Source organism: Saccoglossus kowalevskii, chromosome 20 (genome assembly GCF_978046115.1).
Source record: "Saccoglossus kowalevskii chromosome 20, keSacKowa6.1, whole genome shotgun sequence".
NCBI lineage: Eukaryota > Metazoa > Hemichordata > Enteropneusta > Harrimaniidae > Saccoglossus > Saccoglossus kowalevskii.
In genome coordinates, this window is record NC_140660.1 from 17587261 (window position 1) to 17612843 (window position 25583).

Sequence of the window (25583 nt, forward strand, 5' to 3'; positions counted from 1 at the left end):
ACGGCAGTAAACCTAGTGTTCGACATGTGGGGGGAACCCCAGGTAGATCTGTTTGCAAAACCGGAAAACAAAAAACATCCCGTTTTTGTGACGCGTTTTCCAGACAAACAGTCACTGACGTGGGACGTACTTCAGATGGAGTGGGGCGGAATGTTCAGTTACGCATTCCCACCATTTCCATTGATCCACCGAACGTTACAAAAACTGGAACAATCGGAGAACTCGCACATGATTCTAGTGGCACCGAACTTGCCGTCTCAGACTTGGTTTCCGTTACTGCTGTTTCTGTTAACGGACCATCCGAGAAGCCTGCCACAAGAAATCACGTTGACACAAACCGGCGGTTATACACCAACCAACCCGGAGCTGTACCAACTTCACGTGTGGAAACTATCCAGCAATTTAGAATTGCGCAAGGGTTTTCAAGCCAAGTGTCGCAAACGACGGCCGGGCTTAGGGATTCCTCAAATGGATTGTATCAATACCACTGGGAAAAATTTCGTAATTGGTGTCTTGCAGGGGATATACATCCACTCTATCCCTCTTTGCCCCAAGTAGCGGAGTTTTTTTTCTTATTTGATCAATGAAAAAAAGTTGAAATCGGGGACAGTAGAAAACTATAAATTGGCGATCAACTCTGTACTCAAACTAAGCCTATAGGCAAAAACATTTCGGATGACCCGACAATCTCCGATCTGTTCAAGGGCTTTATTACACAGGCGGGCCCCATTGAGAGGTATAAAGCACCTGCATGGAGCTTGTCAGTAGTCCTTGAAGCGCTACGACAATTCCCATACGAACCGAAGGAATTGGCGTCACTACAGGACTGGACGAAAAAGACTGTTTTTCTGCTAGCACTCGATTCAGGGAGGCGAGTTAGCGAAATACACGCTCTGTCATTTGAAGACAATTTTACGGTGTTTTATCCCGATAAAGCGATTTTAATGACATCAGTAAAATTCAGAGGAAAAAATCAGAAACTGCACGAGACGGCGACTCCGATCGTTATCCCGGCACTGAGCAATATTTCCAATGAAAAACAAGACAGAATTCTTTGTCCGGTACGTGCGCTAGCTTATTATAAGAAACGTACTTCCGGGGTCAGAAGGGATCAAAGGTCGATGTTCGTTTGTTACCAAAAAAGTAAACAAAGCTCAGCGGCGTCAAAATTCACGTTAGCGAGATGGGTAAAAGAGACAGTTTACCACGCTTATAGTGATAAGTATTTGAGCACAGAGGCAGGCAAAGTCACTGCCAAGATGCATGACTTAAGAGGCATAGGTAATACACTGGCATTTGCTAGCGGAGCTTCTTTAACCCAGGTGCTAGCAGCCGGGTCCTGGAAAACTAGCAACACTTTTCTCTCTTATTACCTGAAAGACCTAGTGGCCGAGTCACAGGGCCTACACTCGTTAGGCTACCTAGTGACAGGCCAAGTTGTAACGAAACAATAGGGCATGTAACTTCCCGCAACTGCAGGAATTATTCAGTTAGCGGGAGTTATACAGTTAGGGGGATGGAATTTTTTCAATTCCATAATCAGGTGGGGTAGTATTTATCTGCCAAGAGATATTCTCTGGTAATCTGTCCCATTTGTTTATGAAATTAAAATTTCATTAACCAAAGGGGTTAGTATGCAATACTCTGTAATAAACTTTTAAAACTAGCGCCGAAGGCGCATATTAGTTTTTATGTTTATATAAGAGATTGCATACTTGCCTTCCCACCCAAAACCACCCCAGATAAATAGCTACGAATCAATATCGTGGTCAAAAAGATCTGGAAGTATGCAAATCAGATGACAGGGGAAGGACGCCCCCTACGGGAGCTATCCACTGTTATTTCGATTTTATTTAACCAGTATATATGATAATTGGCAATTATCCCATTTGTTTATGAAATTAAAATTTCATTAACCAAAGGTAAGTATGCAATCTCTTATATAAACATAAAAACTAATATGCGCCTTCGGCGCTAGTTTTAAAAATTTGTTTTGTTCTGTTCATATTAGTTATCTGATCTACATAATTAGTTTTCAGCTTTTCCATCAATATCTCGTGTACTAGTAATTTTGAATTAATTTTTAATGTGTCTGCAATACTCTCAGCACACGGGAGTTCTTTCTAAGCTTTCTTTGATCATAATTTTAGTGATGTTATCAATACCATTTAAATTATTGAGTTAATAAAGATTTTATTATTAAAGTACCGATGATGACCCACTTATTGCTGAAATGGTCAGCTAAGAATTGACTTATGCAAATGCAACAATCCAGTGAACATTTTAATTCTAACAAAACTGTTATTCATGTCAGATCATTGTCTAATAGAACACTGCCAGCAAGGGCACATTGTTTCAAAACAGATTTATTATGTTGGTTTAATAATAAATACATCATGGCTGATGAGAAAATCAAACCACTTATCAGTGAATAATTTATTCTAATATTAATTTGTGTTGTACTCAAGCTGGTGTTATTACTACCGATATTTCAGATCCAACAAATAGAATATTTGAAAGTATTTACTTCCTGGCTGCTTATTCATATTTACCATTTTTACAGAGAAAGAAGGATGTGTTTCCAAGAAAACATGTGCAAAATAATCTAAAAACTGACCATTTTTGAACATTTTGCATAGGATTCCACCACCAGTTCCCTCTTATCATCACAAGTTTATTAATAACATAGTCCTGTTTATAGTCTGCTCTTTTCTTTAGAAGATGGGGACAAAAGTAGCCAAATTTTGTGAGTGAAAAACTGAAAATTTACTCAGATTTGTGTCTGTTGCCCAAAAAATTAGGATTCATTTCTAGAAATATTGAAGAATGTAATAAAAATGGGCAAACAAATTTAGGTGAGAAAGTCAGGTGGTGAAAAATTTACGCATATTATTCCATGGACCACTTGTAGAAATATTCAAAATTCTCCCATTTTTGTGATGTCCATATTGAGCCCTCATACAATGTAGCACTATATATAATTTGTTTAGCATAGGTGACTGAATAAAATTTCTACCATAGCGACCAATTGTAATCTATTCAAAAAATGCACTCTTGATCAATTTTCAAGGTCGTTTTTTTTGAGAAATTAGTGACCTTATAGTTTTAATTTCAGAATTCTGAATATTACAGTATTAAACCCAACCCCTTTAGCTGGATTTTGAGGATTTCTGAGTATTTTTTTAATGGTAGCAAACTACCATCAATGAGTTTCTTAACCTGGGTTTACGTCAGCAATCAAAAATGTATTATTTAAAAGCAAAACATAAATTATATAAAAAGGTTGCAAATATAGTAATGTACTGACAACTGTTAATTCTTGAAAAAGCAGAAAAATGCTATTACTCAGACCAGTTTTTCAAATACCATAGGTGAAACATGGGAATCATCAATGACTTGATTGGTAATAAGCAAGGACATAAGTCACTCCCAGACAGGCTGAAACTTTACGCTGGTAGCACCAAACATATTTGCTCAAATCCTAGAAAAATCAGTGAAGTCTTCTACAATTTGGTAAATATTGGTTCTAACCTAGCTTCTAAAATTGACAAAACAACCTCCAAACATATTGATTTGTTATGTGACCACCATACTTCTTCTTTCTTATTGCCTACAACACAAAAAGTGACTATTTAAATAATAACACATGTTTGTGAGGGCATTATCACAACTTGTTGCCTACCCAAGGGATGGTGGTCATGACCAAAATATTGATGATGCCAGATCCAAAATTAAAAATCCTCTTGATCTAATTAACGCTTTGCAAGGAGCCTGTGACCACTTTAAAGCATAAATGAAGAAATATGCAAATAAATATATCCCAATAGTTCATCTGCAGTGAGAACAATCTTTGGCTAAATTAGAAAATCAATACAATTTGTAAAAAATTACCAATAAAGTAATAATGTGTTTGTTCAATTACTATTCAAGTGGATTACTGGGTGTTTATGGCGCTGTGATGGGACAAATAGAGAATCATGCTGTGAAAAAGATTTGCTCTTTCAGGTTGCTTATCTAATGATATGCCATTGTTTTTTTGTCAATATTGCCAAGGGTAACACTGTTGATGCTGTCTGGGGTTGTATATGTTTTGTGTCTCTGCCAATATATTATTTATTTGTCATTGCTGGTCAATACTTATCATTTTAGACAATGTGGATTCTTTTGCCAATTTAGTTGTGCATTAGGAAGTTAATATCACTGTTATATATTTTATGTTGATTAATAATCAAACCTAGTTATAGTTTAATCGAATCATAATACAACAAATCATGTGAAACAACAGCATTTAAAATGTACATATTCTCACCAACAATTGTATCTCTAAAATGATAATTGTTAAGAAGTTCAATCCCATAGACTGCATGGGTGCAAAAACGATATAATATCAGCTGTCACGTGACAAGCATAGAGCGAAAAATGTTGTCTTCCCTGGTTCATTTCATTTTGTTTTGTCAGGCATTTGTAGTACATTGAATACTCACTACTTTCATTGTAAGCGTCTTAAATAAATACATCACTCTCATTTCATTTGTCATTGTTTGTTAACTCCTAGACCGTGAAGTTTGGCGCTGTGTAGCAAAGTGGTTTAATTTGAGAATTGAGTTGACCATTGCATTCTCATGTTCTGTTTTTTACGCCAAAATACAAAAAAAACGTACTGGCACGCGACTAATTTGCATTCTAACATGATGAAAAACAAATAATTATCAAAGTACTTTCTCATTTGCATATTCTTGCAGTCAGTATAAGTACTAAAATTACTCACAAACTTGTAAATATTAATAATACATGTATGTACAAATGTAATAAATACTTTAATCCGTGGTTTAATTCGTATCTGCCTTATTTTATACCAAGATCATGATTACTTATTCTGAATATGGTTAGACAGATTCATTGAATGATTACATGAAATAACACATACCCTGGCATTTATAAATGGTATGTGGCAATCTAAATCAGAAAGGGTATGAACAAAACCGGTAGTAATATTAACTAATTTAACATACCAAGTATGTTAATACATTATTCACAGCAAGTTGTGTCACATGATTTAAAAGATAATCTCAATTTCTCATCCATGAGAAATAGTAATTGTGTTTTGTCTCAATCATACTGGCTCATTAAGAAATTATGTACACAAGTATAGTCAGAATCGAGTCGTATATGCTATGACCGGATCAGCATTTATTAACTAAGCAGTAGTGTCAAAATTACATTGTGTTCCATGTGACCGCGGTCAGCCAGAAGTGCCCTACTGAAATGTGTGTATGTCATCCCACATCATTTTGGTCAGTATTACACACATTGTCAAAACTGGAGATTTATACATTTTGACCACAGTATGAACTGTAAGAGCTACATGTATGGGTGATCAACACTAGGTCAATCTTCACAAATGCTATTGATCGGCAGATCTAGTTTCAAACACCTTATCAAATTTATCATTTCATTCTCCCCAATAGTGCACATGTAAACTATAAATGATTTTTTGTCAACACCCTGATTTTGGTGGCATAATAATAACTTTATTGCATCTTTAAAAGTACATGTTTCTATCAGTATATAGAAACAAAGAATGAATAAAATTAAATCAATGAATAAGATTACATATCATCTTTTTTATTTCTAACTAAGAAGGTATATGAAAATGTCAAGGTCAAATTTAGTTTAGTAATTCTTAGCTACAAATGTATTCTTTTAAAACTGTACACACACCATTGTCTCTGAATAGCAGTTGAAGATTATTTCTATTGGCATGGCAACCAAATGAAGACAGCCTAGCTGGCCGAGTTGACAACAACAATAACCACATTCCAAGTCCAGCCATCTATAACAATGATAATCTCAAAACATGAATCAATTATGATGTAACTCCTAAACCTAGTGCAAACAAATGTGGCATCAATTGTATTGAAATGTGTCTGGAACACAACCTAATAATTCTAAAATGCTAGAATGATAGGTAACTCAATGTACACTTGCTACACTCCAAATTTATGTATATGTTCTGGCATTGACTTCACTATTACCTCAAAAATCATTGTTGCTATATTTTAAGGTTCATGACAAATATCTCAGATCACTGCCCAATCTCAATGTTATTATCTATCAATGTTTAAATATAAAAAAAAAACATCTGATTTCATAACAAAAACCTACAGTTATAATACTGAAGCTGCTGTCTGTTACTACAAGGCTCTTTCATTGTTGGCTTCAAAAAAATGGTTGAAAACAAAATTCAAAATTACAAAAAGAGAAATTAAGGACCTAATAAAAATGGTGTAATCAAGATTGTTTTAAACTTCACAAAGACCTACCACAACTCTGAATTATTACAAAAAAACACAAATAATCCTGTAATCTGTGGAAGATATTTTATTTCAAAAAAAGCAGTTCAAAAAGCTTATTAAAAAAGAAAGAAAGAAACTAAAGTCATGCAAAATTTTGAAGATTCTACAGGTGATGCTTCACCATTTTGGAAACTATTGGGTGAAATGAAGCAAATCAGTGAGTAGTTTGTCTCCTAAGGAGTGTGAGAACTATTTCAAATATCTACTGAAAGAAAACAAATCAATTAATGCAGCAACAAATTTGTCTGTGGGTATATCAGAGGAGCTTAAACAATGAGAGATATATGATTCAGCATAGTGATGAAACTCTAATGGCAAAATTAATTAAAAATAGCGAGGATCGATTCAGGCAAAAGACCAAATTTGTAATAATAAAAGATTCATTCCAACCGTTCAGAAAATTGACATTTCTAATTTTGTCATTCAAGAAAAAGGTCATGAAATTACAATACAATTTTTAATAATAAAATATAAAATGAGATAACTGATAATGTAATAAATTATTTTGGTTAAATTCTGTTACAAGATTTCAGGCAGTATGATAATGCATCTATAATATTGTGGTGTTTTGATTTGAGTATAAATTGAAATTGTTTTGTGAATCTACTGTTTGAGTCACGGTAAATTGTGTTTAATAGCTTAATTCTTTCTTTTGTTGATTATTTTACAATTTTTCAAATGGAGTTTTTAATCTTCTATAATATGTTAAAAATTACAGAGACTATCCAATATTATTTTTAAATGTGTAAATTATGATGCGTGAATCATGAAAGTCAAACATAATAATGCTGTTAAATTAAGCCACTTCAAAACATAACCCGGCAAACTACAGAAGTATACTATCTCAAGCTGCCATGGAAAAATATTCACAAACGTTTTAAACACTAGGCTAATATCATACTTAAATATGAATAACCTATTATCAAAGCAACAATTTAATTTTAGAAAGAATTGTCAAACTAGAGACAATTTATTTATATTAAAGACAATTTTGAACAAATATCTGTACCATGCAGAACATTCTAAAAGCACTAAATCTAAGGCCAAGAAATCTAATAAAATTTATGCATGTTTCATTGACTTCGAGTGAACTTTTGACACCCATTTTAAATTTGGTTAGAAACATTTTTTTTGCAAGGCCTTAGACAATTTTTGCTGGCTCAAGTTTCTGGGCCCTGATAAAACTGTTGTGTAAAACAAGGTAATTTGTATAGTACAGCTAATGACGTGGTGTCTAATCACTATAAAATAAAACCATGTTTATTTTAAGAGGCATCTTTAAATTTGATTTTAGAGTTCTGTTGAATAAGATATCTAATAAACCATATGAAATCCAAAATGTTTTAATATGATACTTACAGTGAAGGTCTGAGGTTTTATACAGAATATGGTATATGTGAATGCAACTTTGAATCAAAGAAAATATATACATGTAAGATGTTTCATTTATCAATATTTAGAGCTTGTGTTTCTTTTTTAATACCCAATCCAAAATTGTGGATAACTAGTTCTCAGTTGGTATTATAACAAAAAAGGGTCGAGTTGCCACACAGAGCCGAGTCAGAGTTTCTGAGTTTCAATCATAATTTATCAGAGCACGAATCATGATTTAATGTGGCATGTACTAATTGAAAGCACACACAAAACTTGAATAATGCATATTGGATTATATTGGAAATTGCAAAAATATGGTATCACCGGAAATATTCACAATCTCATAAAAAATATGTATAGTGGGATATCCTACAAGGTAAAATCAAATAAAGGGCTCACAAATGAATTTGATTCATTTAATGGGGGTAAAACAAGGCTCTAATACAAGTCCAACTTTATTTAGTTTGTTCATTAATGACATGCCGGAGAAAATACAATCTGCAAATGGCAAGCCCCATGAACTAAACAGCCAAAAACTAAACTGCGTTTTGTTTGCTGATGACGTCCTAATCTTATCACAGACCCAGGAAGGTATGCAGTGCAGTATAGATGCACTGGCAAACTATCAGTAAGCCTAAATAAAACTAAATTAATGGTATTCAATAAAAGAAATCATACATTAAATAGGAAATAAGTGTTTTATGAGGGAAATGAAATTGTCACAGTAGATAGTTTTAATTACATGTACCTGGGTATAGTTTTCACACCAAATGGAAAATTCAAAACTGCGTCCAATACTTTAAAAGAGAAAGCTATGAAAACAATATTTCCGTTAAAGCAGTCTTTATTAGCATTTTCCGATTATAAAATTAGCACAGCATTGAATTTATTTGATAAATTAATTGTACCAATTATTAATTATGGGTGTGAAGTATGGGGAGAAGAATCAGCAAAACATAGTAACATTATAGAAAGTGTACAGTTTGCATTCTGTAGATTTCTTTTAGGTGTCAGTAAAAATGCAACAAAAAATGTTATTCTTGGAGAGCTGGGTAGATACCGATTGAACATAAAAATTAAAACACAGATAATAAAATATTAGTTGAGACTAAAATTATTTAAATGATATAAAAAAATTAAAATTAAGGCGATCTTTTTGCAAATTTAGAATTTCTGACCATAAACTACTCATTGAGACTGGCTGGACAAAAGAAAATTCCTAGAAACGAAAGAATATGTAAACTCTGCACAGATGATGAAATTGAAGACGAGTACCATTTCTTAATAGGATGTAGTAAATATGACGTACCCCGTAATAAATTATTTAAATATATACAGGACAACAAATCTGACTTCTTGAAAATGAACGAAGAAGATAAATTTTGATTAATTATGACAAGCTTTGCAGGAATAGAAACAGCACAATTCATACATACAAGTATGAACTTAAGAGATGGAACATAGCAACTCCATCAAATTAGTCTGCAGGTAGTTTTAATGCAATGGCATGTTTAGTAGTTTTATTGTTATACTAATTTTTATGTTTTTACTTCCATTCTTAGTTACATTTATTCAATGTTTTATTCATGATTTTGGTGGAGTTAACTGTATTTCAGTTTTGTTTTGTTCTAAACAATATCATTAGCTTATGTTTTTTCCTCGTTCTATAATTATATGTATTTAATGTGCTATTTGTGATATTAGTTGCGTGAAGTATTATTTCTGTTTTTGTTTTACAACCATAGTAGATTTTTGTGTTGAATAAAAATTATTATTATTATTATTATTATTATATTCAGATGTATGCGTTCTCACGTACGTGAGATTGGGACGCAAAACCCTATAAGGGATCTCACGCATTTTTCTTTTCCACGTGAGAACGCACTAAAAAACAATCATTCTCACGTACGTGAGATTGGGACGCAAAACCCTGTAAGGTATCTCACGCATTTTTCTTTTTCACGTGAGAACGCACTTAAAAACGATCATTCTCATGCACGTGAGAACTGACCGGAAACTGTCAAACTCTCGCACGAAAAAGTAATTACGTGACAATGGCTAATTTCAAGCCCAACTCACGTACGTGAGAAAGACGTGAGAATGGTCAAAATTTTGACCTATAAATAACTCTGTATATGTACATACATGTGGATGTAAAAATGCCCCAAAAACCTGGAATTTTCTTTTTATGTCATAAAATTTACAAACTGCTGTTATATAGCATAAACTGAATTCTAATTTCCCTGTCAAGGAATCATTTTGTACACATTAACTTTCCAGCATGTTTAATGTAAAGTCATAGGCTTTGGATGCAAATGACTTGTTGTATTTTGTTTATTGATAATGAAGTGATGAGGTATAGTTGGGGGGGGGGGAGTTCTGAATAAAATATGGTACGCAAGCTGAAGTAAAAAAAAATGCTTAAAAGGGGTGTCACTTAGTTATTTGATGCATGTACAGTGTTAGGATATTCAAGTGTGAAAAAAAATTTCATGAATTCATGTTACCTTGACTTGGAAACAGTATGATTTTAGTATGTATATACATGTATGGTATCTATTTTAAGTTTCTGCACTTGAACAAGGGTATAATTTTACAAAAGTAAGTTTGTGTTTAGCGTTTTTTTTGAAAGGCAATACCTCAGCAGTTGTACCCGGTCTGACTTTGAGTACCCCCCCCCCCCCCCCCCATCGATTTCGATTTCATAAAAACAATGTAGTTACATATGACCACATTGTAAAATACCATTTAATTGGAATCCAAAAATGGGGATAGATTTACCTCTGTGAATCTCTACCTATATATCCAGATATATGCCTGGCTTGATGATGTTACAATTTCACACATGTCACATGTATGTACACTCATTTGATGACCCAATTCGAGATGGTTGAATGCTGGCAATTTTATTTAAAAAAATTATAGTCTTTGCCAAGAGTTTTATTTATTTAACATTTTCTTCTAAATCTAAGCCCCACAATGCACCGTGTTTCAAGATAAATTACTTACAGTAACCTATACTAAATCATGACTTAACAATGGTTAGAACGTTAAACCTTTTGCCCACATATTTCTACTAAACTAAAAGTCTAGTGAATTCTTCACAAACCCCCACTCCTAGACCACAGAATCATACCCAATGTTTTTTGATAAATTGAAAGTGAGTCTGTGATAATAACATAAATTTCATCATAAATCACAGTATACTTCATGGTCAAGGTGATCAATAGTCTCAGTGTTTATTTTGTAACACGCCACACGCTTGTAAGAGGAACAGTTGCATTTAATAGAAAAAAGAAAAAACACAACAATGGTAAAATACAAGTCTTAATCAAATACAGAAGCACAGAACACGATATAATAAAAATAACACAATATAATAAAATAACTACTTATATAAAATCTAACTACAAAATGGGAACGGGCTCCTTCAGTCACACTACAGAGGTCAAGGCCATGACCCACCCGCAAGGTAGGTCGAGGTCTTGACCTTGATGGGTCAAGGAGATCCTGCTGCGAAGCCAAGATAGATGGGAGGTGACCAAGAGATGGCCGCCGAGCCCTGAAATGGGGGTAGGATGGAGTCCAAGAGCCCAGTGTAGTGTGCTGAAGCAGCAGAGCTAAAATAAAATGAATAGGGAGGAAGAAATGGGGCGGTGGTGGGAAAAGCAATTGATTGAAAACAAAACGATGCTCACTAAGCGTGGCTAAATACATGAATGACTAAGACAAAGGCACACAAAAGAAAGCAATTAGCAAGGGACGCTAGGGGATGTGTGCAAAAAGACATAGATTGGTCCGCAAAAAACAAAGCTGGTAGGTAAACAAAGCTGTGATAGGTCAAAATAAACGAGCTGTGATAGGCTGAAGGCAAGACGGCCAGAATCCGGATTAGACTCCAAGCTCAGGGCGTTTTACAAAATCGATTTTAGCAAGCCAAAATCACACTTTGTAACACGCCACACGCTTGTAAGAGGAACAGTTGCATTTAATAGAAAAAAGAAAAAACACAACAATGGTAAAATACAAGTCTTAATCAAATACAGAGGCACAGAACACGATATAATAAAAATAACACAATATAATAAAATAACTACTTATATAAAATCTAACTACAAAATGGGAAGGGGCTCCTTCAGTCACACTACAGAGGTCAAGGCCATGACCCACCCGCAAGGTAGGTCGAGGTCTTGACCTTGATGGGTCAAGGAGATCCTGCTGCGAAGCCAAGATAGATGGGAGGTGACCAAGAGATGGCCGCCGAGCCCTGAAATGGGGGTAGGATGGAGTCCAAGAGCCCAAACCGAGGGAGGCATAAAGTGGTGACTGAAGGGACCCCCATGAAGAAGGTAAGAAGAAAGGCTCGGCCCAGAGGACATAGTGATATGTCGGCCTGGGGGAGCGGGAACTGGAGGACAGGTGTCTGTCGGTCCAGGTGGAAAAGCGAGAAAGGAGAACAGTGCCCGACCCAGAGGACATAATGTCGGCCTGGGGGGGGGTGGTAGCTGGAGGACAGGCATCTGTCGGCCCATGTGAGAAAGTAGGTGCTGATCGGCCCAGAGGATGCAACTGGTACATCGGCCTGGGGGAGCAGACATGCAGAAAAACAAGAACAACAAAGCATAGGCAAAATAAATTGTGCACAATAAAAAGGAAATCGAAATGCAAAACCTAAATGCACGCAGCAAAATGCCAGGTTTGACGCTGGTGATTGGTATCGTTTGAAAAATCAGACAGAAGCAAGTGTCTTAAAAGCTGACTGGAGCAACTGTTCTGGTGTTCTGATGTATGTGCGGTAGCAGTTGCTCGACCATCTGCCCATTGTTTGAATAAGGTGGTCTGGAAGATGCACACTCGCTGCAGTAGTGGCCGCTCCAATGCGAAAGGAGTGTCCCACGAAGAGGTGAGCTTTGAAGCCAAGTCTAGTGAGAAGAAACCGAAGTGAGTTGGTGAAGTGGGCACGGTCGAGTGGTATTCTTTCAGGAAGCATGAATAGTGGTTCGTGTGGTGCTGCCCCCATCTTGTGGCGAACTAAAAGGAAGCGGTGTAGGGAAGAAACTGGACAAAAGGCAGAGCCAGTAGGATAGAGTCTAAGTTCAAATCAACGTCGGAACTGGTCAGTTTTTGATGATTTAATGGTCACAACCAGGGCATCGACTGAGCGTGAGTTACCTAGCGTCTTAATGTCCTTAACGCAGAGACCGACTTGTGGGTTGAAAGACTGTGATAACGAGATAAATTCGCTACATCGTAGGAATCCGAAAAATGCCAACAGAAAAGCAGCTTCCAACAATAGGTCAAAGTAGGGCCCATATACGCCTGAACGAAGTAGCACACACAGGCGTTTTAACAGGTCAAAGGTGATTGGCAGCCTTGGGCGTGTAGCAGAGCCTTGCAAACGGCGAATACCTCGCAGTACGTATTGGAGGCGAAGTAGATTCAAACCTTGGCTAGTAACGAGCGGATTTGAGTGACCGCCAAGTAGATAATGATTGCGAATTCCTGCAAGGTAAACCTTGATGGTGCTGAATTTTAGATGCAAATACGTGGCACAATGTGTGACGAAGTAAACCAAAATGTTTTCGGAGATAACCGGGTAAGTGGTTGACTGACCTGTGATCTTGAACATGGCTGCAAAACGCAACCATGTGCGTACACCTGTGGCATAGGAACCAACTGTCCGTATTCCAAGTGATGCCCTTTGACATGTTTCCACTGCCTGGTTCAAGCGAACATCACAACTGAGGGAATCTGGCAAGGTATGGCTTGCGCTGATGGTGCTGCTTCTCTGAAACGTGTAGTCTGAAAACGAGAGAGAGCATCTGCAATTATATTAGATTTACCAGGTATATGAACAGCAGAAAACATGAAGCTATGGGATGCAGCAGTAATTACCAAACGTCGCATTAGTTTCATAATGGATGGCGATTTAGAGCGGCCTTTATTGACGATGTGAACAGTAGCCATGTTGTCGCAGTGGAACAGTATACGCTTCCTAGTCCATTGATGACCCCAAAGCAAAGCGGCTACAACGATGGGATATAGTTCCTGGAATGCGATAGACAGAGTCTTGTCATGATCGAGTCTAAGGTTTGTAGCCCATCTTTCGTGGAACCAGTATCCCCGGAAATACCCACCATGGCCGATACCACTGGCATCTGTAAATAACTGCATATCTGGGGCAGGAGTGAGGTATCTGTCAAGGAATAGTGAAATGCCATTCCACCCAGATAGAAATTCCTTCCACATGCAAATGTCCTGTTTACTTTCAGATGAAATGCCAACGTGGTGGTGGAGTTTTTGAATGCCTTTCGAAAGTTCGATAAGTCGTGACATGAAAGTACGACCCGGAGGGACTACACGGCACGTGAAATTGAGGTGTCCAACCAGACTCAATAGCTGGCGCTTGGTGCAGGATCTGCGTAGGAGAAATTCGTCAAGCAAATCAAGAAGACGATTGAGCTTAACCAGTGGCAGACGGGCCTCCATCTTGATGGTATCAAGTTCAATACCAAGAAACTCCAAAGTAGTAGTAGGACCTACGGTCTTATGTGGGGCTAATGGGATTCCTAAGCGACCAAAAATGAGCGTTAACAATGCCATTGTTCTTTCAGCGTCATAGCATGGTGCGTCAATTGTAAGGAAATCATCTAGTAGGTGCAGCATTTTGTTGATACCGTAGTTATGATGAGCAATCCAGCAAATGGCAGTTGAGAGTTGATCAAAAATTTTAGGACTGGAGCGAGACCCAAAAGCAAGGCGGATGAAAAAATAAAAATTGTCCTGCCAGTTGATGCCGTATAAATGCCAAAGTGACGGATGGATGGGCAGAAGCTTAAACGCATCAACGATGTCTGTTTTGCAAAGTAAGGCACCGTGGCCAGCTTGTTGGATGGCTGTGATGGCGTCGTCCACTCTTACATATGACAGAGAGTATTCATCCTTATCGATTAAATCGTTAATACTTGTTGACACTGAGTTACCGCGAGGGGCAGACAAGTCAACGATTAAACGTTTTTTATCTGAATACTTTTTATCAACAACGCCGATAGGACTGCAACGGTAGACAGGGAAAGGAGACGAAGGAAAAGGACCAATAAGGTAGCCCTGCTTGACTTCTGCTGCTATGTGCTTTGAAACAATGTCTGGTTGGCTACGAGCAGAGAGAAGGTTGCGACAGATAAGAGGACACGTGGGGAGCACCTGTACCCCTGTATGAAAACCTTCCTTAACACCTGAAAGCAGATAGTCCACAAAGACAGTGTCAGAATGTGAAGAAAGTTCCTTGCTCAAATTGTCAATATTGATTGGCGTGGTTGCAGCAAAACAAGGCAGTCACGCCTTGAAAGCATCTTTTGGTTGGCAATTACCTTGGGTGGCATTATGGTTCCCGGAGTGGCATACGGCACAGATATGTGAATACGGGCAGTTGGATCTTTTGCAACCAACGGAGGAATTAAAATTATTGCAAATTTCTTTTCCATTATGTGTAATTCTTTTACGGCCATTTCTGTCATGGGTAGCATGCGGTGCTGCAGAAACTGAACCTTGGACGCCCTGGCCTGGTCGTTTAAAAGATGATGCACGCTGCGGGCATAGATCGGTAGAATGAGCCATGCTGTTGCAAACATTACAAGCCGTTACTGTTGTTCCGGCGAAAATAGAAGTGTAGAGCATGGGATCACGGCGTGACCAATCGACCTTTATATTATGGTTAAGAAGTAAGGCTGCAGCCCTAGCTGCGAACTGACGGTGATATTCGTAGTAGGCCAGACCCCCGAAACGACTTGACATGTCAACAATGTCGCGTTCATAAGCATCGAGTTCTTGGCGACGGGTCGGGTATACTTGGCACATCACGTTTTTGTAAACAAAAAATGCGATGATGAACTCTTGAATAGTAAGCGCCCTCGTTAATCTACTGTCCTGAAACGGTTTTAAAGTAAGAGCTTCGTCGCCGACGATAACATGACGTTGGCCGGAGTTATATGTATAACCAGGAATGAGCAAGCAAGCAAGATTTATGTCCTTACCTGTGATGATATCGCGATGTACAGCCGGTGAGACCAATTCAACGTGTTGGATCTGTTCTGACAAAGTTCCCTGACTATGAAGCAAACTGTTTTCGATGGACGATTCATGGGAGTGAATGTACGAGTTGGCATATTGCGTTTGGTTAGAAATTAAATTGGATGGTTGCTCGCGTATAATCACACTTGTGCCATGTTGATGTTGTTGTCTGTGTGTCGCCAGGTCGTTGACGTGAGTACAGCAATGGTCATGAGGGCGCTGTTGTTGCTGAGCATTTACGATGTTTGTAAGATTTGTAACTGCCGCTTGGAGTTCTGAAAACATCGCGGGAGTTATAACTGTGCCGCTGGTACTTGGTTGGTCATGTTGAGGTGAGGCCGAAACAACCACTGCAGGAGAAACGGGTAGGCAATCGGCGTTGTTAGCTTCCTGTACTGCAGATCTATGTAGTACTGTAGTGTCATCGATGTTTCTTTGTTCCAAGACTATTTCATCAGGTGTCCGTGTTGTCGAGCGTGTAACTGGACGAGTATAAGGCTGGATACGTGGTTGGGCATTACTCCGTGGACGACGTCCTTTACCTCTTGGTGCCATTGTAAACGTATATTAGTAGTTGAAAGCCGAACAATTACGCCGAGTAGATGAAATAATGAGTTGAAAAAGCAATTGATTGAAAACAAAACGATGCTCACTAAGCGTGGCTAAATACATGAATGACTAAGACAAAGGCACACAAAAGAAAGCAATTAGCAAGGGACGCTAGGGGATGTGTGCAAAAAGACATAGATTGGTCCGCAAAAAACAAAGCTGGTAGGTAAACAAAGCTGTGATAGGTCAAAATAAACGAGCTGTGATAGGCTGAAGGCAAGACGGCCAGAATCCGGATTAGACTCCAAGCTCAGGGCGTTTTACAAAATCGATTTTAGCAAGCCAAAATCACACATTTCGTAGTTGATTTCAGTCTCACATAATAATTAACGTGTTAATGATAGGAAAGTGTCAAGATGGACTGTGATTATAAAACTTTTATTGCAAAAGACGTCTTACTAGTATTTCGTGGCATGGCTTAGATTTATCGGCTCATTTTGAAGGGTATCCAGTCGGCTTATGGCGAAATCATGTTCTCATCATGAAGGGTATCCAGTCGGCATATGGCGAAATCATGTTCTCATCATTAAGGGTATCCAGTCGGCATATGGCGAAATCATGTTCTCATTATTAAGGGTATCCAGTCGGCATATGCCGAAATTATGTACTCATCATGCAGGCTATCCAGTTGGCATATGGCGAAATCATGTTCTCATTATTAAGGGTATCCAGTCGGCATATGCCGAAATTATGTACTCATCATGCAGGCTATCCAGTTGGCATATGCCGAAATCATGTTCTCATCATTAAGGGTATCCAGTCGGCATATGCCAAAATTATGTTCTCATCATTAAGGGTATCCAGTCGGCATATGCCAAAATTATGTTCTCATTATTAAGGGTATCCAGTCGGCATATGCCGAAATCATGTTCTCATCATGAAAGGTATCCTGTTGGCATATGCCGAAGTCATGTTCTCATTATGAAGGGTATCCAGTCGACATATGCCGAAATCATGTACTTATCATGATAGGTATTCAGTCGGCATATTTAATTTTTTCCTTTCTCCAAAATCACTCCTTTACAAGAGCCAATATTGTGCAATGTTTTTAAAATATCCAATATTCTAGTCATTAGATGAAAATGCTGTTCAGCAACTAAATCATAATTGACAAAAGGGTGGTTTGTTTTGGTATTGGCTAAAATCGTTCAAAGCAGGTAATATTTTTTCACCCAAATGCCTTAATGTTAATTTTTAATGACTAATGCAAATAGCCCTCATTTTTAAAAGATCAGATTCAACTAGCTCTAAGCTATTTTCTGATTTCCTTTTCACCCAATCAACATACTTTTATGCTTTACTATCATCATTATTCTTGATAGTGTCATTACTTTTTATAATTTTACTGATGTTATCAATACCTTGTAAATAATTGAGTGGATAAACATTTTTATTATTATTAAAGTACTGATGACGACCCACGTATTGCTGAAATAGTCATCTTAGAATTGACGTGTTATGCAAATGATACAATCCAGTGGACATTGTAATACTGACGAGACTGTCTTTTATGTCAGATCATTGTCTAATAGAACACTGCCAACAAGGGCACAATGTTTCAAAACAGATTTATCATGTTGGTTTAATAATAAATACATCATGGCTGATAAGAAAATCAAACCACTTATCAGTGAATAATTTATTCTAATATTAATTTGTGTTGTACTCACGCTGGTGTTATTACTACCGATATTTCAGATCCAACAAATAGAATATTTGAAAGTATTTACTTCCTGGCTGCTTATTCATATTTACCATTTTTACAGAGAAAGAAGGATTTGTTTCCAAGAAAACATGTGCAAAATAATCTAAAAACTGACCATGTTTAAACATTTTGCATAGGATTCCACCACCAGTTCCCTCTTATCATCACAAGTTTATTAATGACATAGTCCTGTTTATAGTCTGCTCTTTTCTTTAGAAGATGGGGACAAAGGTAGCCAAATTTTGTGAGTGAAAAACTGAAAATTTACTCAAATTTGTGTCTATTGCCCACAAAATTAGAATTCATTTCTAGAAATATTGAAGAATGTAATAAAAATGGGCAAACAAATTTAGGTGAGAAAATCAGGTGGTGAAAAATTTACGCATTTTATTCCATGGACCACTTGTAGAAATATTCAAAATTCTTCCATTTTTGTGATGTCCATATTGAGTCCTCATAGCACTGTATACGGTATAATTTTTTTAGCATAGGTGACTGAATAAAATTTCTGCCATAGTGACCAATTGTATACTATTCAAAAAATGCACTTTTGATCAATTTTCAAGGTCGTTTTTTTTGAGAAATTAGTGACCTTATAGTTTTAATTTCAGAATTCTGAATATTACAATATTAAACCCAACCCCTTTTGCTGGATTTTGAGGATTTCTGAGTATTTTTTAATGGTAGCAAACTACCATAAATGAGTTTCTTAACCTGGGTTTACGTCAGCAATCAAAAATGGATTATTTAAAAGCAAAACATAAATTATATAAAAAGGTTGCAAATATAGTAATGTACTGACAACTGTTAATTCCTGAAAAGGCAGAAAAATGCTACTACTCAGAACAGTTTCCCAAATACCATAGGTGAAACATGGGAATCATCAATGACTTGATTGGTAATAAGCAAGGAAATAAGTCACTCCCAGACAGGCTGAAACGTCCCGCTGGTGGTGCCAAACTTATTTGCTCAAATCCTAGAAAAATCACTGAAGTCTTCTACAATTTGGTAAATATTGGTTCTAACCTAGCTTCTAAAATTGACAAAACAACCTCTAAACATATTGATTTGTTATGTGACCACCATACTTCTTCCTTCTTATTGCCTACAACACAAAAAGTGACAATTTAAATACTAACACATGTTTGTGAGGGCATTATCACAACTTGTTGCCTACCCAAGGGATGGTGGTCATGACCAAAATATTGATGATGCCAGATCCAAAATTAAAATTTCGCTTGATCTAATTAATGCTTTGCAAGGAGCCTGTGACCACTTTAAAGCATAAATGAAGAAATATGCAAATAAATACATCCCCAGAATTCATCTGCAGTGAGAACAATCTTTGGCTAAATTAGAAAATCAATACAATTTGTAAAAAATTACCAATAAAGTAATAATGTGTTTCTTCAATTACTATTCGAGTGGATTACTGGATGTTTATGGCACTGTGACGGGACAAATAGAGAATCATGCTGTGAAAAAGATTTGCTCTTTCAGGTTGCTTATCTAATGATATGCCATTGTTTTTGTTGTCAATATTGCCAAGGGTAACACTGTTGATGCTGTCTGGGGTTGTATATGTTTTGTGTCTCTGCCAATATATTGTTCATTTGTCATTGCTGGTCAATACTTGTCATTTTAGACAATGTGGATTCTTTTGCCAATTTAGTTGTGCATTAGGAAGTTAATATCACTGTTATATATTTTATGTTGATTCATAATCAAACCTAGTTATAGTTTAATCGAATCATAATACAACAAATCATGTGAAACAACAGCATTTAAAATGTACATATTCTCACCAACAATTGTATCTCTAAAATGATAATCTGCATAGACTGCATGGGTGCAAAAACGATATAATATCAGCTGTCACGTGACAAGCATAGAGCGAAAAATGTTGTGTTCCCTGGTTCATTTCATTTTGTTTTGTCAGGCATTTGTAGTACATTGAATACTCACTACTTTCATTGTAAGCGTCTTAAATAAATACAACACTCTCATTTCATTTGTCATTGTTTGTTAACTCCCAGACCGTGAAGTTTGGCGCTGTGTAGCAATGTGGCTTAATTTGAGAATTGAGTTGACCATTGCATTCTCATGTTCTGTTTTTACGCCAAAATACAAAAAAAAACGTGCTGGCACGCGACTAATTTGCATTGTAACATGATGAAAAACAAATAATTATCAAAGTACTTTCTCATTTGCATATTCTTGCAGTCAGTATAAGTACTAAAATTACTCACAAACTTGTAAATATTAATAATACATGTATGTACAAATGTAATAAATACTTTAATCCGTGGTTTAATTCGTATCTGCCTTATTTTATACCAAGATCATGATTACTTATTCTGAATATGGTTAGACAGATTCATTGAATGATTACATGAAATAACACATACCCTGGCATTTATAAATGGTATGTGGCAATCTAAATCAGAAAGGGTATGAACAAAACCGGTAGTAATATTAACTAATTTAACATACCAAGTATGTTAATACATTATTCACAGCAAGTTGTGTCACATGATTTAAAAGATAATCTCAATTTCCCATCCATGAGAAATAGTAATTGTGTTTTGTCTCAATCATACTGGCTCATTAAGAAATTATGTACACAAGTATAGTCAGAATCGAGTCGTATACTGCTATGACCGGATCAGCATTTATTAACTAAGCAGTAGTGTCAAAATTACATTGTGTTCCATGTGACCGCGGTCAGCCAGAAGTGCCCTACTGAAATGTGTGTATGTCATCCCACATCATTTTGGTCAGTATTACACACATTGTCAAAACTGGAGATTTATACATTTTGACCACAGTATGAACTGTAAGAGCTACATGTATGGGTGATCAACACTAGGTCAATCTTCACAAATGCTATTGATCGGCAGATCTAGTTTCAAACACCTTATCAAATTCATCATTTCATTCTCCCCAATAGTGCACATGTAAACTATAAATGATTTTTTGTCAACACCCTGATTTTGGTGGCATAATAATAACTTTATTGCATCTTTAAAAGTACATGTTTCTATCAGTATATAGAAACAAAGAATGAATAAAATTAAATCAATGAATAAGATTACATATCATTTTTTTTATTTCTAACTAAGAAGGTATATGAAAATGTCAAGGTCAAATTTAGTTTAGTAATTCTTAGCTACAAATGTATTCTTTTAAAACTGTACACACACCATTGTCTCTGAATGGCAGTTGAAGATTATTTCTATTGGCATGGCAACCAAATGAAGACAGCCTAGCTGGCCGAGTTGACAACAACAATCACCACATTCCAAGTCCAGCCATCTATAACAATGATAATCTCAAAACATGAATCAATTATGATGTAACTCCTAAACCTAGTGCAAACAAATTTGGCATCAATTGTATTGAAATGTGTCTGAAACACAACCTAATAATTCTAAAATGCTAGAATGATAGGTAACTCAATGTACACTTGCTACACTCCAAATGTATGTAATATGTACTGGCATTGACTTCACTATTACCTCAAAAATCATTGTTGCTATATTTTAAGATTCATGACAAATATCTCAGATCACTGCTCAATCTCAATGTTATTATCTATCAATGTTTAAATATAAAAAAAAAACATCTGATTTCATAACAAAAACCTACAGTTATAATACTGAAGCTGCTGTCTGTTACTACAAGGCTCTTTCATTGTTGGCTTCAAAAAAATGGTTGAAAACAAAATTCAAAATTACAAAAAGAGAAATTAAGGACCTAATAAAAATGGTGTAATCAAGATTGTTTTAAACTTCACAAAGACCTACCACAACTCTGAATTATTACAAAAAAACACAAATAATCCTGTAATCTGTGGAAGATATTTTATTTCAAAAAAAGCAGTTCAAAAAGCTTATTAAAAAAGAAAGAAAGAAACTAAAGTCATGCAAAATTTTGAAGATTCTACAGGTGATGCTTCACCATTTTGGAAACTATTGGGTGAAATGAAGCAAATCAGTGAGTAGTTTGTCTCCTAAGGAGTGTGAGAACTATTTCAAATATCTACTGAAAGAAAACAAATCAATTAATGCAGCAACAAATTTGTCTGTGGGTATATCAGAGGAGCTTAAACAATGAGAGATATATGATTCAGCATAGTGATGAAACTCTAATGGCAAAATTAATTAAAAATAGCGAGGATCGATTCAGGCAAAAGACCAAATTTGTAATAATAAAAGATTCATTCCAACCGTTCAGAAAATTGACATTTCTAATTTTGTCATTCAAGAAAAAGGTCATGAAATTACAATACAATTTTTAATAATAAAATATAAAATGAGATAACTGATAATGTAATAAATTATTTTGGTTAAATTCTGTTACAAGATTTCAGGCAGTATGATAATGCATCTATAATATTGTGGTGTTTTGATTTGAGTATAAATTGAAATTATTTTGTGAATCTATTGTTTGAGTCACGGTAAATTGTGTTTAATAGCTTAATTCTTTCTTTGTTGATTATTTTACAATTTTTCAAATGGAGTTTTTAATCTTCTATAATATGTTAAAAATTACAGAGACTATCCAGTATTATTTTTAAATGTGTAAATTATGATGCGTGAATCATGAAAGACAAGCATAATAATGCCATTAAATTAATTCAGTTCAAAACATAACCCAGCAAACTACAGAGATATTGCTATCTCTAGCTGCCATGGAAAACTATTCACAAACGTTTTAAACACTAGGCTAATATCATACTTAAATATGAATAACTTATTATCAAAGCAACAATTTAATTTTAGAAAGAATTGGCAAACTAGAGACAATTTATTGATATTAAAGACAATTTTGAACAAATATCTGTACCATGCAGAACATTCTAAAAGCACTAAATCTAAGGCCAAGAAATCCTATGCATGTTTCATTGACTTCGAGTGAACTTTTGACACCCATTTTAAATTTGGTTAGAAACATTGTTTTTGCAAGGCCTTAGACAATTTTTGCTGGCTCAAGTTTCTGGGCCCTGATAAAACTGTTGTGTAAAACAAGGTAATTTGTATAGTACATGTACAGCTAATGACGTGGTGTCTAATCACTAAATAAAACCATGTTTATTTTAAGAGGCATCTTTAAATTTGATTTTAGAGTTCTGTTGAATAAGATATCTAATAAACCATATGAAATCCAAAATGTTTTAATATGATACTTGCAGTGAAGGTCTGAGGTTTTATACAGAATATGATATATGTGAATGCAACTTTGAATCAAAGAAAATATATACATGTAAGATGTTTCATTTATCAATATTTAGAGTTTGTGTTTCTTTTTTAATACCCAATCCAAAATTGTGGATAACTAGTCCTCAGTTGGTATCATAACAAAAAAGGGTTGAGTTGCCACACAGAGCCGAGTCAGAGTTTCAGAGTTTCAATCATAATTTATCAGAGCACGAATCATGATTTAATGTGGCCTTAACTAATTGAAAGCACACACAAAACTTAAATAATGCATATTGGATTATATTGGAAATTGCAAAAATATGGTATCACCGGAAATATTCACAATCTCATAAAAAATATGTATAGTGGGGTATCCTACAAGGTAAAAACAAATAAAGGGCTCAGAAATGAATTTGATTCATTTAATGGGGGTAAAACAAGGCTCTAATACAAGTCCAACTTTATTTAGTTTGTTCATTAATGACTTGCCGGACAAAATACAATCTGCAAATGGCAAGCCCCATGAACTAAACAGCCAAAAACTAAACTGCGTTTTGTTTGCTGATGACGTCCTAATCTTATCACAGACCCAGGAAGGTATGCAGTGCAGTATAGATGCACTGGCAAACTATCAGTAAGCCTAAATAAAACTAAATTAATGGTATTCAATAAAAGAAATCAAACATTAAATAGGAAGTCAGTGTTTTATGAGAGAAATGAAATTGTCACAGTAGATAGTTTTAATTACCTGGGTATAGTTTTCACACCAAATGGAAAATTCAAAACTGTGTCCAATACTTTAAAAGAGAAAGCTATGAAAGCAATATTTCCGTTAAAGCAGTCTTTATTAACATTATCACATTATAAAATTTGCACAGCATTGAATTTATTTGATATATTAATTGTACCAATTATTAATTATGGGTGTGAAGTATGGGGAGAAGAATCAGCAAAACATAGTAACATTATAGAAAGTGTACAGTTTGCATTCTGTAGATTTCTTTTAGGTGTCAGTAAAAATGCAACAAAAAATGTTATTCTTATACCCATTGAACATAAAAAATAAAACACAGATGATAAAATATTAGTTGAGACTAAAATTATTTAAATGATATAAAAAATTTAAAATTAAGGCGATCTTTTTGCAAATTTAGAATTTCTGACCATAAACTACTCATTGAGACTGGCCGGACAAAAGAAAATTCCTAGAAACGAAAGAATATGTAAACTCTGCACAGATGATGAAATTGAAGACAAGTACCGTTTCTTAATAGGATGCAGTAAATAGGACGTCATCGTAATAAATTATTTAAATATATACAAGACAACAAATCTGACTTCTTGAAAATGAACGAAGAAGATAAATTTCTATCAATTATGACAAGCTTTGCAGGAATATAAACTGCACAATTCATACATACAAGTATGAACTTAAGAGATGGAACATAGCAACTCCATCAAATTAGTCGGCAGGTAGTTTTAATGCAATGGCATGTTTAGTAGTTTTATTGTTATACTAATTTTTATGTTTTTACTTCCATTCTTAGTTACATTTATTCAATGTTTTATTCATGATTTTGGTGGAGTTAACTGTATTTCAGTTTTGTTTTGTTCTAAACAATATCATTAACTTATGTTTTTTCCTCGTTCTATAATTATATGTATTTAATGTGCTATTTGTGATATTAGTTGCGTGAAGTATTATTTCTGTTTTTGTTTTACAACCATAGTAGATTTTTGTGTTGAATAAAAATTATTATTATTATTATTATTATATTCAGATGGCCCAAGTTGTCCATGTCACATGTATGATATTGGGTGGCCTATTCACCCAATCTCTCAGCTGCCAATTAATCTCAAGATTAGCTATCTAACCCAAATGTTAGACCAATCAGAGAGTAGCTTGCTTTCTTGATATTTCTTTTTTCATTTTCCTGGTCATTGAACTTTCCCTTGTTGAAAAATGTACATACTAATAATAGATCCATAGTTCTCCTTCAGTTTCTAGAAAATTAATTATAATTATATGTATTTAATGTGCTATTTGTGATATTAGTTGCGTGAAGTATTATTTCTGTTTTTGTTTTACAACCATAGTAGATTTTTGTGTTGAATAAAAATTATTATTATTATTATTATTATATTCAGATGGCCCAAGTTGTCCATGTCACATGTATGATATTGGGTGGCCTATTCACCCAATCTCTCAGCTGCCAATTAATCTCAAGATTAGCTATCTAACCCAAATGTTAGACCAATCAGAGAGTA

At 35.4% G+C, this 25583-nt stretch overlaps 1 pseudogene; it reads right to left on the reverse strand.

Moving 5' to 3' along the window:
• Window positions 1-12459: 12459 nt before the first annotated feature.
• Window positions 12460-14333, reverse strand: LOC102804035 (uncharacterized; annotated as a pseudogene).
• Window positions 14334-25583: the final 11250 nt, after the last annotated feature.